The sequence below is a fragment of the Hordeum vulgare genome, chromosome 4H (assembly GCF_904849725.1).
Source record: "Hordeum vulgare subsp. vulgare chromosome 4H, MorexV3_pseudomolecules_assembly, whole genome shotgun sequence".
NCBI lineage: Eukaryota > Viridiplantae > Streptophyta > Magnoliopsida > Poales > Poaceae > Hordeum > Hordeum vulgare.
The window spans coordinates 579,541,064-579,553,210 of record NC_058521.1 but is presented as its reverse complement, the minus strand read 5'-3'; the positions used below and the strand labels follow the sequence as shown (position 1 = coordinate 579,553,210).

Here is a 12,147-nt window from a genome sequence, read left to right as displayed (position 1 = left end):
CACACAAGGTATTCCTCCGGTTCCAGTGAGTTATATGATCTCATGGTCATAAGAATAAATACTTGACACGCAGAAAACAATAGCAATAAATGACACGATCAATATGCTACATTCATAGTTTGGGTCTAGTCCATCACATGATTGTCCTAATGATGTGATCCAGTTATCAAGTGACAACACTTGCACATAGCCAGAAAACCTTGACTATCCTTGCTCAACTGGCTAGCCAACTAGAGGCTTGCTAGGGACATTGTTTTTTCTATGTATCCACACATGTATCTATGTTTTCATTCAATACAATTATAGCATGGAGAATAAACGATTATCCAACATGAAATATAATAATAACTATTTATCATTGCCTCTAGGGCATATTTCCAATAGTCTCCCACTTGCACTAGAGTCAATAATCTAGTCCTCACATCGATATGCGATTTACATTGTAATAAATCTAACACCCATAGAGTTCTGGTGTTGATCATGTTTTGCCCGTGTAAGAGGTTTAGTCAGCGGGTCTGCTACATTCAGATATGTGTGCACTTTAAAAATATTCACGTCCTCTCCTTCAACGTAGTCGCGGATGAGGTTGAAGCGTCATTTGATATGTCTGGTCTTCTTGTGAAACATTGGTTCCTTTGCTAAGGCAATGGCATAGTGATGTGATAGTACAGAGTTATTGGATTTAGTGCTTCATCCAGACACCCTCCTTAGTTGCTTCCGAGGGAGCCATGTACTCCGCTTCACATGTAGAATCTGCTACAACGCTTTGCTTGGAACTGCACCATCTTACCGCACCCCCATTAAGAATAAATACTTATCCGGTTTGAGACTTAGAGTCATCCGGATCAGTGTCCAATCTTGCGTCGACGTAACCCTTTACGACGAGCTCTTCGTCACCTTCATAAACGAGAAACATTTCCTTAGTCCTTTTCAGGTACTTCAGAATATTCTTGACCGCCGTCCAGTGATCCACTCCTGGATTACTCTGAAACCTGCCTGCCATACTTATGGCCAGGCTGACGCCTGGTCTAGTGCACAACATTGCATACATGATAAAACCTATGGCTGAAGCATAGGGGACGAAACTCATTTGTTCTCTATCTTCCGCAGTTGCTGGGCACTAAGTCTTACTCAATTTGATACCTTGTAACACTGGCAAGAACCCTTTCTTGGACGGTTCCATTTTGAACTTCTTCAAAACTTTATCAAGGTATGTGCTTTGTGAAAGTCCTATGAGGCGTCTCGATCTATCCCTATAGATCTTAATGTCTAGAATGTAAGCAGCTTCTCCTAGGTCCTTCATAGAGAAACTTTTATTCAAGTAATCCTTTACGCTCTCCAAAAACTCCACGTTGTTTCCAATCAGCAATATGTCATCCACATATAATATTAGAAACGCCATAGAGCTCCCACTCACTTTCTTGTAAATACAAGATTCTCCAACCACTTGTATAAACCCAAATGCTTTGATCACCTCATCAAAGCGCTTATTCCAACTCCGAGATGCTTACACCAGTCCATAAATGGATCGCTGGAGCTTGCATACTTTGTTAGCATTCTTTGGATCGAAAAAACCTTCGGGTTGCATCATATACAACTCGTCCTTAAGAAAACCGTTAAGGAACGCCATTTTGACATCCATCTGCTAGATATCATAATCGAAAAATGCAGTTATTGCTAACATGATTCGGACGGACTTAAGCATCGCTACCGGTGAGAATTTCTCATTGCAGTCAACTCCTTGAACTTGTGAAAAACCCTTTGCCACAAGTCGAGCTTTATAAATGGTCACATTACCGTTTGTGTCCGTCTTCTTCTTAAAGATCCATTTGTTCTGAATAGCCTTGCGGCCTTCAGGTAATACTTCCAAAGTCCACACTTTGTTTTCATACATAGATCCTATCTCGGACTTCATGGCCTCCAGCCATTCGTTGGAATCTGGGCCCACCATTGCTTCTTCATAATTCGCAGGTTCATTGTTGTCTAACAACATGACTGATAAGACAGGATTACTGTACCACTCAGGAGTAGTACGTGATCTTGTCGACCTGAGAGGTCCCATAGGAACTTGATCCGAAGTTTCATGATCATCATCATTAACTTCCTCCTCAACCGACATCGCAATGACAAGGGTTTCCCCTTGACCTACGCCACCATCTAGAGGGGTTAGATGTTCGACAACCTCATCAAGTTCTATCTTCCTCCCACTCAATTCTTTCGAGAGAAACTCCTTCTCAAGAAAAATTCCGTTTTTAGCATCAAACACTTTGCCCTCGGATTTGAGATAGAAGGTGTACCCAACTGTCTCCTTTGCGTAACCTATGAAGACGCACTTTTCCGCTTTCGGTTCCAGCTTTTCAGGCTAAAGCTTTTCGACATAAGCATCACATCCCCAAACTTTAAGAAACGACAACTTCGATCTTTTGCCATACCGCAGTTCGTATGGTGTCGTCTCAACGGATTTTGATGGTGCCCTATTTAAAGTGAATGCAGTTGTCTCTAATGCATAACCCCGAAACGATAACGTCAAATCAGTAAGAGACATCATAGATCGCACCATTTCTAACAAAGTACGATTACGACGTTCGTACACACCATTACGCTGTGGTGTTCCAGGCGGTGTCACTTGTGAAACAATTCCACATTGTCTTAAGTGAGCACCAAACTCGAAACTCAGATATTCACCCCCACGATGAGAACGTAGGAACTTGATCTTCTTGTTATGGTGATTTTCAACTTCACTCTGAAATTGCTTGAACTTCTCAAACGTTTCAGACTTGTACTTCATCAAGTAGATATATCCATACCTACTCAAATCGTCAATGAAGATGAGAAAATAACGATATCCTCCGTGTGCCTCCACACTCATTGGACCGCACACATCGGTATGTATGATCTCCAACAAGTCACTTGCACGCTCCATTGTTCCAGAGATCGGAGTCTTAGTCATCTTGTTCATGAGGCATGGTTCGCACGTGTCAAGTGATTCAAAATCAAGTGACTCCAAAAGCCCATCAGAATGGAGTTTCTTCATGCGCTTTACACCAATATGACCTAAGCGGCAGTGCCACAAAAACATGGCGCTATCATTGTTAACTCTACATCTTTTGGTCTCAATGTTATGTATATGTGTATTATCGCTATCAAGATTCAATATGAACAATCTTCTCACATTGGGTGCATGACCATAAAAGATATTACTCAAAGAAATAGAACAACCATTATTCTCTGACTTAAACGAGTAACCGTCTCGCAATAAACAAGATCCATATACAATGTTCATGCTTAACGCATGCACTAAATAACAATTATTTAAGTTCATAACTAATCCTGATGGTAACTTAAGTGAAACTGTGCCGACGGCGATTGCATCAACCTTGGAACCATTTCCCACGCGCATCGTCACTTCATCCTTCGCTAGCCTTCGTTTATTTCACAGTTCCTACTTCAAGTTGCAAATATGAGCAACAGAACCGGTATCGAATACCCAGGCACTACTATGAGAGTTGGTTAAGTGCACATCAATAACATGTATATCAAATATACCTGATTTTTCGTTGGTCGCCTTCTTATCAGCCAAATACTTAGGCAGTTGCGCTTCTAGTGACCCAGTCCCTTGCAATAATAACACTCTGTTTTAGGCTTAGGCCCAGCCTTGGGTTTTGTAACGCCCAGATGTGATCCTATCCTCAATTTGGCACGAGGGCCTTGTTAGGGATAGAAGCGCATCTCGTTGTTTCACAAGAATGGGTATCGTTACAAGTACATGTACTGAAAAGATGAGATATATGGAATTGGCTTACACTCATCACAAGCTACATCAGATTCACATCAGTACAATACATAAACATCATGAAGAAGAGCAGGGTCCGACGACGGACGAAAACAAACGAGAAAAGAAGAACGGCGTCCATCCTGGAACCCATCCTAGATCGATGAAGAAGAAGAAGAAGCAACTCCAAATGAACAATCAACGCGCTCGCGTCAAGTAACATGTACCTGCAACTGGCAACGCTAACACATGGTTAAGCAAGCGGTAACATAGCCAATCAGTGGTTTGCTAGGTTGTGAACAGGTTGAAGGTTTTCATGGCAATGTTGAGAGTTTGATATTTAACAGGTGGTAGGCAACGAGACATAGCGACAGAAACGATAATACTAGCATGGCAATGATAGTAATGGTATCTAGGGAAATGGTCATCTTCCTGAGATCCCGCTTGGAAGAAGAATGACTCCGTGAAGCAGACGAACCGATGTAGTCGAACGGGTCCTCACAATCCGACACACTTGCGGAAATCTATCGAGACGAAGGAAACCGGAAACAAGAATCAACACACGATATACACCACACGATGCACAACACAAATGATGCATGAGCGGCTGAATAAATGCAAGACATGGCATGGCAATTCACGACAATCAAACACTACACATTAAGTGAAGTTCAATATGCAACGAGTTGCATATTGACGAAACTCCACATACGGATTATTTATTTCTATCTCGATTAGGTACACGGCAATATTAAATGTTGTTAAACATGGCAAGAGGTGAAGTGCAATTAATATACCTATCTAGGCATTTTAAATGAGGTCGGAAATGACATATAGCACCTCCAAAACGACCTCACATGTTAATTAACAATTCTGTCCAGATCTGAACTAACATGTTTTAATAGTTGTTAAACAGAAAAACAAATAGGTTCACATGATTCTACGCGTTGTTACAAGCAATTTACACATAGAGAACATCTCCAACAGAGCTACGGTTCAAAAGATACGAACACCGCAAGATATGATGGCATGAATGCAATATGTGTGCAAATGGCATCCACAACATTCAAAACACACAACCAGCAAGATAATATGAAACTACACGAGATTCTAAGCAAGTTTCATGTAGGACACGATCAAAACGGAGCAACGGTTCAACAACTACAAGCTAAACAAGAAATCACTACAATGTGCCAAAATCAGCCACATAGCATTTTCTACGCCCCACAACTACAAGCTACATAAAACCAATATGCTCAACCAAGGCATGAGACGATAGAGGTCAAGATGCACTACCACATGCAACTTATAACACCTATCATGGAAGCATGGATCACTAGGAAAAGAAGTCACAAAATGGCTTCTCAGACACACTTTCAGACTTAGTGAAAACCACAGATATGAAAGTGCAGTTTTTGATCTGAAGGCATATTGACAGCAGCAAAACCATAAGCTACAGGACTCCAAATGGCATGCAAATTCACAGCATGCTAGAGAATCCTAAAGTCTACAACTAACTCCATTGCATCAACCTCAAAAGAGCTATAGATCACCAGATAAACTCATGCAAAGACAGCAACAAAATATAACAGATTTCAGACTTAGAAATATTTCAGCATCTCCAAATCAGCACTATTTCCTAGCAAGTTGAGAGCAAGCAAACCACACCTAAACATGGATTTCTATTGCAAGCAAAATTACCAGGGGCTAGACAAAACATCCAAGAGCAACTCTCTAGTTGACAACTCCTTCAAATCACGCACGGATTAAATCCCACGAAAAAAACGAAAGGGCATCATGGCAAAATATCCCGCGAACTAACTTGCTCAAAAGCCAAAACTAAATGCACAGTAAAATTCTATGGATTTTTCTACCCCGAAAACATATATAGCATGTGGGGTTGCAAAGAAAAAACAACGCCACACGTATATGCGGGAATATGTCCTAAACATGGTATAGCAAACTAGCTACGGAATCCTACATGCAAATATACCAACAACTACTCTAAAATACATGGCAAAAGGGTTCCTAAAACATGAGCATTTTATCTACGGAGTTCGAACAATCCGGACACGCACGAGAATTAGCTACGGAATAAAAACATAATAGGACAACACACGTTTCTAGGCATTCGGCAGGAAAACTACTTCAAACATTTATGCAAGTTGCAAATTCATAATCTACGCGAAATTCTACACAAGTTACACATATAAAGAACTCCTATCCGACACACGGTTAAAAAGATACGGGCATTTTAAATGTCTAATAATTTCCTGGAATTAAAATAATTCCGAAAATCCAAAATAATCTAACCGGGCCAAATTGGTGGGTGCAATAAAACTAAGGTGCGCATAGGCGTAGTTTAGAGGGGATGGGGGATCCTCACCTTGCGGGGCAAGGCCCAGGAGCGGAGAGGCGGCGTGGCTCGAGGCGGCTCGGCGCAGAGGGGAGGTCGAGGGGGCGACTGGGCCGTCGGCGCGCTGCTGGGCCGTCGGCGCGCTGCTGGGCCAGCGCGGGGCGACCGAGCTGGGCCGGCTGGCCCACCTGGCGACAACGGTCAGCGCTGCTCGGTTGCGCGAGCGGGAGGTCTCCCCGATCCGATCTGGATCGTGGGTTGACCCGGCAGCGGCGACGAAGCGGCGAGGGACGCGACCGAGGGCGACGGGATCCGGCGTGCAGAGGCAGTGCGGGTGGCAGGGGGTGCTGGCCGGCGAGTGGAACGACGACAAGGGAGCAGGCGGCGGCGGCCTGAAGTCCGGGAAGAACCGGCCTCGGGAGGAGATCCCGCGGGGCTCCGGCGACCTGCAGGAGGCGGCTGTCCGGCGGCGGCGGGAGGAGGCGAATCCGGGCCCAGGCGGCGACGCAAGACGAGGCAAGGCCGGCGACGGGAGCTCCGGCGGCAGCGGGGAAGGAGCTGCAGATCAGAAGTCCTCTCCCCAAGCGAGCAGGGGCGCGGGTGGTTCGGGCGCCGGTGAGCTCGATCTGGGTCACGCGGGTCGCGGCGGTAGGAGGCGCTGGAGGGGCCATCACTACTGGAAAACAGTTTTTTGCCATGTGCCTTGTCTTTGCCGTCTGCTAGCTGATGGCAAAGAGTGTCTTTGCCGTCACCTTCAACAAAGCAGATGGCAAAGCACTCGCTGATGGCATAGAGTGTTTTTGCCATCAGTCACATCTTTGCCGTCAGCTAGCACACGGTAAAGAGTCGCACAGCAGACGACAAAGATGTAGATGGCCCACCTGACCGCGGGGTGGTTAGGTCAAACTGGAGTCCCTTCTTTGCCATCTGCTAGCGAACGACAAAGAGTCCGGAGGCAGACGGCAAAGCTCTAACTCCGTTAATGGCTCCTTCCCCCCCCCCACCCCGCCCCTCTCTCTCTCTCTGTAACGGCTCACCCCGCGCGCCCCTCTCTCTCTCTCCCAATCCCCGACGCCCATCGGCCGCCGCCACCACCGTCGCGCCGCCGCCCCTCTCACCCCCGCCGCCGCACCTGTCGCCCCCGCCGCCGCCCGTGTCGCCCCTGCCGCCACCGTCGCGCCACCACCACCGTCCCGCCGCTGCCCCACCTCGCCCCTGCTGCCGCTACCCCACCACTGTCGCGCCGCCCCGCCACCCCCAACACCCTGGCCCCTCCACAGCCCCCCCTCCCGGTGAGCCCCCAGATCCCCCCCCCCCCGCACCCGCATTATTTTTTAGTAGTTTTAGGAGTTGTTATTGTCAGTAGTTTTAGTGGTAGATTTAGTTAGGTTAGTAGTTTTTGTTAGGTTAGTTAGTTAGCTTGGTTAGTTAGGTGGAGGAGGAGAAGAGGAGAAGAGGAGGAGGAGGAGGACAAGAAGAGGAGAAGAAGAAGAGGAGGAGGAGGAGGAGGAGGAGGAGAAGAAGAAGAAGAAAAAGAAGAAGAGGAGGAGAAGAAAAAATAAGAAGGAGAAGAAGAAGAAGACAAAGAAGAAGAGAAGAAAAAAATAAGAAGGAGAAGAAGTAAAGAAGAAGAGAATAAGAAAAAAATAAGAAGGAGAAGAAGAGAAAAAAGAAGAAGTTGATTTTTTATTGTTTGGTATTTAGTGGTAGCTAGATTCTTTTTTAGTTACTTAGTGGTAGATTCTTTTTTTTATGTTTAGTGCTATCTAGGTTTACCGATAGGTTTAGTTAGCTTGGTTAGTTAGGTTCAGTGGCGGAGCCAACGCCAGGCTACCCTGGGCACTTGCCCAGGCTCGCTGGACACTAGCAGCAGCAATAGGTATATTAAATAAAAGCCTAAACTGATCTGTAACTTACTCTACCCGGGCAAAGAAAACTGGGCCTTAGTTTCTCTCACGTAAACAGGCTAATCAGCCCAACAATTAACAAGCCAGACAATTACGTGACTGTCCAGGCTACCGAAACAAGGACTATTGCTGGTGTCTCTTCGTTTTTCACAGGCGACAGAATCATACGATGGATCACGGAACTGCTGGTGGCTGAACCCTAGACGGCTGGACGCACTCCCGGCGCTCGGCGCCGGCCGCCGACGGCAAGCGACGCAAGGCTCCGAGCCCCCGACGCAGCTCATCCCCTCATTCGGCTTCAGCTTCCTAGTTCCTTCGGTAAGAAATCTCCATGAAAATTAGGGCCAACCAGTACTGGGGCCAACTGACCAACGATATCTCATGTCTCATCTATAGAGTCTGAATAGTTGGGAAGTAGAAAATACTGATCGAGATAAGTATACATATGCGGTAGCGGTCAACAGTCTCAATAGTTATACATATGCAAATGATATTGCTGCTGCTAGTGTCCAGTTTTAATTTTTTGCTGCGATACTGATATTGCAAATAATATTCTCGTCAATAGATATTGCTGCTGCTATTGTCCAGTTCTTATTTACCTGTTTAGCAACTAAGTTCAAACTTTATCATTAAATTTCAGAGATGAGGAGGTTTTTGGTTGATAGATCAAGCACTGAAAATGTGAATGGTGTGCAATCGGAAGTAGAGGTGGAGGCACAACCACCTCCTAACATTGCCAATGAATTTAATCCAAATGATATTGAGCGTGATCCAGGAAAGAGGAAACAAATTAGTGAGTATCCTCCTAATATTCAAGATCAAGTGAGAAGAGCATATGTATTGAAGGGTGCAATGCAACCAGATTTTAATAAATTTCCTCGTACTGAATTTGGAAGTTCACGTACATCAAGAGCATTTTCTAAATCTTGGTATAAAAAACATCCATGGATTGAATACAACGAGTAGAAGAAGGCAGCTTATTGTTTTTATTGCTTTCTCTTTAAGCAACCTGGAAGGGCTGAGCACTTTGGTTATGAAGTATTTACCAAAGAAGTATTTACAGATTGGAAGCATGCATCTAAATCCTTCAAAGATCATATTGGTGGTCCTGGTAGTAAGCACAACTCTTGCGTGAAGCATTATGATGATTATAGTAATCAAAGACAAAGTGTGGCAAGCAATCTTGCTAGAGCAAGCAAGGAATCAGAAGAAATGTATAAGATCCGCTTGACTTGTTCTGTGAGTTGTTCAAGATATCTCATCGCACAAGGCTTGGCTTTTCGTGGACATGACGAATCCTCTACTTCTCTGAACAAAGGAAAATTTAGAGAGATGATAGATTTAGAAAAAACTAAAAATGAACAAATGAGAGATGCTTTTGACCGTGGTGCAAGAAATTTCACAATGACATCCGGTGACATTCAAAAGGAGCTTACAATGTGTTGTGCACATGAAGTTACCAAGAGGATCATGGCAGAGCTTGGTGATAAACAATTCCCTGTGCTTATTGATGAATCACGTGATATATCTGTTAAAGAGCAAATGGCGGTGATGTTGAGGTTAGTAATTTCACTTTCTTTCATTATTTGTTTGTCATTTATTTTCTATGTTGTCAACTAACCTCGTTTTTTATATAGGTTTTTGAATGACAAAGGAAAGGTTGTTGAACGATTTATTGCTTTGTACCATGTCAAAGATACTACATCTGAAGCACTAAAGAATGCTCTTTATGGTATTCTTAATATAAGTTATCTATTTCAAGGATACGAGGGCAAGGATATCATGGTGCTAGTAGTTGCTCATCTATTCATGATTTCTTTGACTACATCTCCTTAATTGTGACCACAACAACTACATCTTGCAAGAGAAGGGATGCATTGGCAGAGGCACAACACCAAGATATTTTGGATAGACTTGAGAGTGGTGAGATATGTACAGGAAGGGGCTTGCACCAATTAACTACCCTTGCTAGGCCAGGTGATACTAGATGGGGTTCCCATCATACTACCTTGCTTCGTTTGAATCAAATGTGGTCCTCCGTGTTACAGGTGCTTAGTACGGTTGATGAACATGGACGTGGGCCATCTCAAGCAGAAGGTTTGATAGAAAAAATGGAGGGCTTTAAATTTTCTTTCATTCTAAAACTTATGTTGAAGTTGTTTGGCATCACAAATGAGCTCTCAAAAGTCTTGCAAAGAAAAGATCTTAATATTGTGCTTGCCATGGAATTAGTGGATGATGTCAAAACTCGGCTGGCAACATTAAGAGAGAGTGGTTGGGATGATTTATTTTGTGATGCTCAAGAATTTTGTGCTCCTAATAGTATTCCAGTGCCAAACATGGATGAAGTAATACCAGTTCGTGGTCACTCAAGGAGAGCAGGGAGGACTATCACTAATCTTCATCATTATCGTGCAGAGATTTTTTATGTTGCTATTGATAAAATTTGTGTGGAGATGGATCATCGCTTCAGCGAAGGAGCTAATGGCGTGCTTGATTGCTTCTCATGTCTTGACCCCAATAATTCTTTCTCAAAGTTTAACGTTGATAAGCTTGCGCGTCTTGCTGAAATATATCATGATGACTTTTCCAGTGATGATCATGGAATAATTAGAGAGCAGCTTCTCACTTATATAAGTCAAGTGAAAAGGCATGCTTCTTTTTCTACTTGTGATGATGTTCTAAGTTTGGCCGTGAAGATGGTTGAAACTGAGAAACATTTGGTATTTCCATTGGTATACAAACTTATTGAGTTGGCTTTGATATTGCCGGTGTCAACGGCATCTGTTGAGAGAGCTTTTTCAGCAATGAAAATTATGAAGACTAAACTGCGTAGCAAGATCAATAATGAGTGGTTCAATGACTTGATGATATGTTACACCGAGAGAGAGTTATTCAAGTCAGTTGATGATAAGGATATTATTCGAACATTTACTGCAATGAGGTCTCAAAAAGGGCACTTGCCTCGTAATTTTCTTTAGTGCATTATCGGTATGTTCAATTTGACGATCTCTATTCCTTAAGCTTTTGATTTCACATCTCAAAACTAAATTTATTTAATTACAAATCCATTTTTATATTGCACTCCCTTCTAGGCTAATTATATGTCTCTTTTCATTACAGATGGTATGGATAGATTTACTTTTGCTCACAACATGGCGAGTTCGCCTCTATGTAAAGTAGGCTATGTATCTTTTGTTGTCATGTCTCAACTTTATTTGGTCTATGAAGCGGATAATGAAATATTAGGTCAGTTTAAAATTAAATTATGTATGACTATTAGGCTTAACTTGGTGGTATATTGCATGTTGTCTATTCAACTAGCCGATTTTTTTAGATTATACACTTAGGCTTAACTTGCCCAGGCTCCATAAACTTTCTGGCTCCGCCACTGGTTAGCTTAGTTAGTTAGTTAGCTTAATAGAAAGAATAGGAAGAAGAAGAAGAGGAGGAGGGGGGAAGAGGAGAAGAGGAGGAGGAGGACGAGAAGAAGAAGAAGAAGAAGAGGAGGAGGAGTAGACAAAAATAAGAAGGAGAAGAAGAAAAGAAGAAGAAGAGAAGAAGAGAAGAAGAGAAGAAGAATACCTTCTCCTCCTCCTTCTTCTCCTCCTTCTTCTCCTCCTCCTCCTTCTCCTTCTTCTTGATTTCTTCTTCTTCTCCTCCTCCTCCTCTTTCTTCTCCTCTATCTTATTCTCCTTACCTTATTTTCCCCCAACAATGAGATAATTGGCCCATTTAGCTACAAAATGGCATAAAAACCTTGGTTAGCTCATGAATATTATATTCTTAACTTGTTTTCCTCTAAAATGACATAATTAGAATATTTGTGTTGATCGGGTGGATTTACATGTGATAGTTGTCTCGTCGCTGTGAGGTGTGCTGCGCGAAGACCTCCCCGTGCGTTGTACGAGCTCCGACCCTGCATTCGTGGGTCAGTACAAATTTCATCTCCTCCCCGCCCCTTCATTTACTGTGGCTCGGTTTTCGGATGAAACTTTCTAGATTTAGGTAATTAAATTAATTTATCACTATGCGTGACCAGTATGCGTCTCCCGTTCGAAAGGGCGATATCTATAAATATGCATGTCTTTGCATATTTATAACCGCCATCC

The 12,147-nt window shown here is 43.4% G+C and overlaps 1 pseudogene; it reads left to right on the top strand.

Moving 5' to 3' along the window:
* Window positions 1-11,016, top strand: part of LOC123450808 — a 107,592-nt pseudogene extending 96,576 nt beyond the window's left edge.
* The last annotated feature ends 1,131 nt before the right edge of the window (window positions 11,017-12,147 follow it).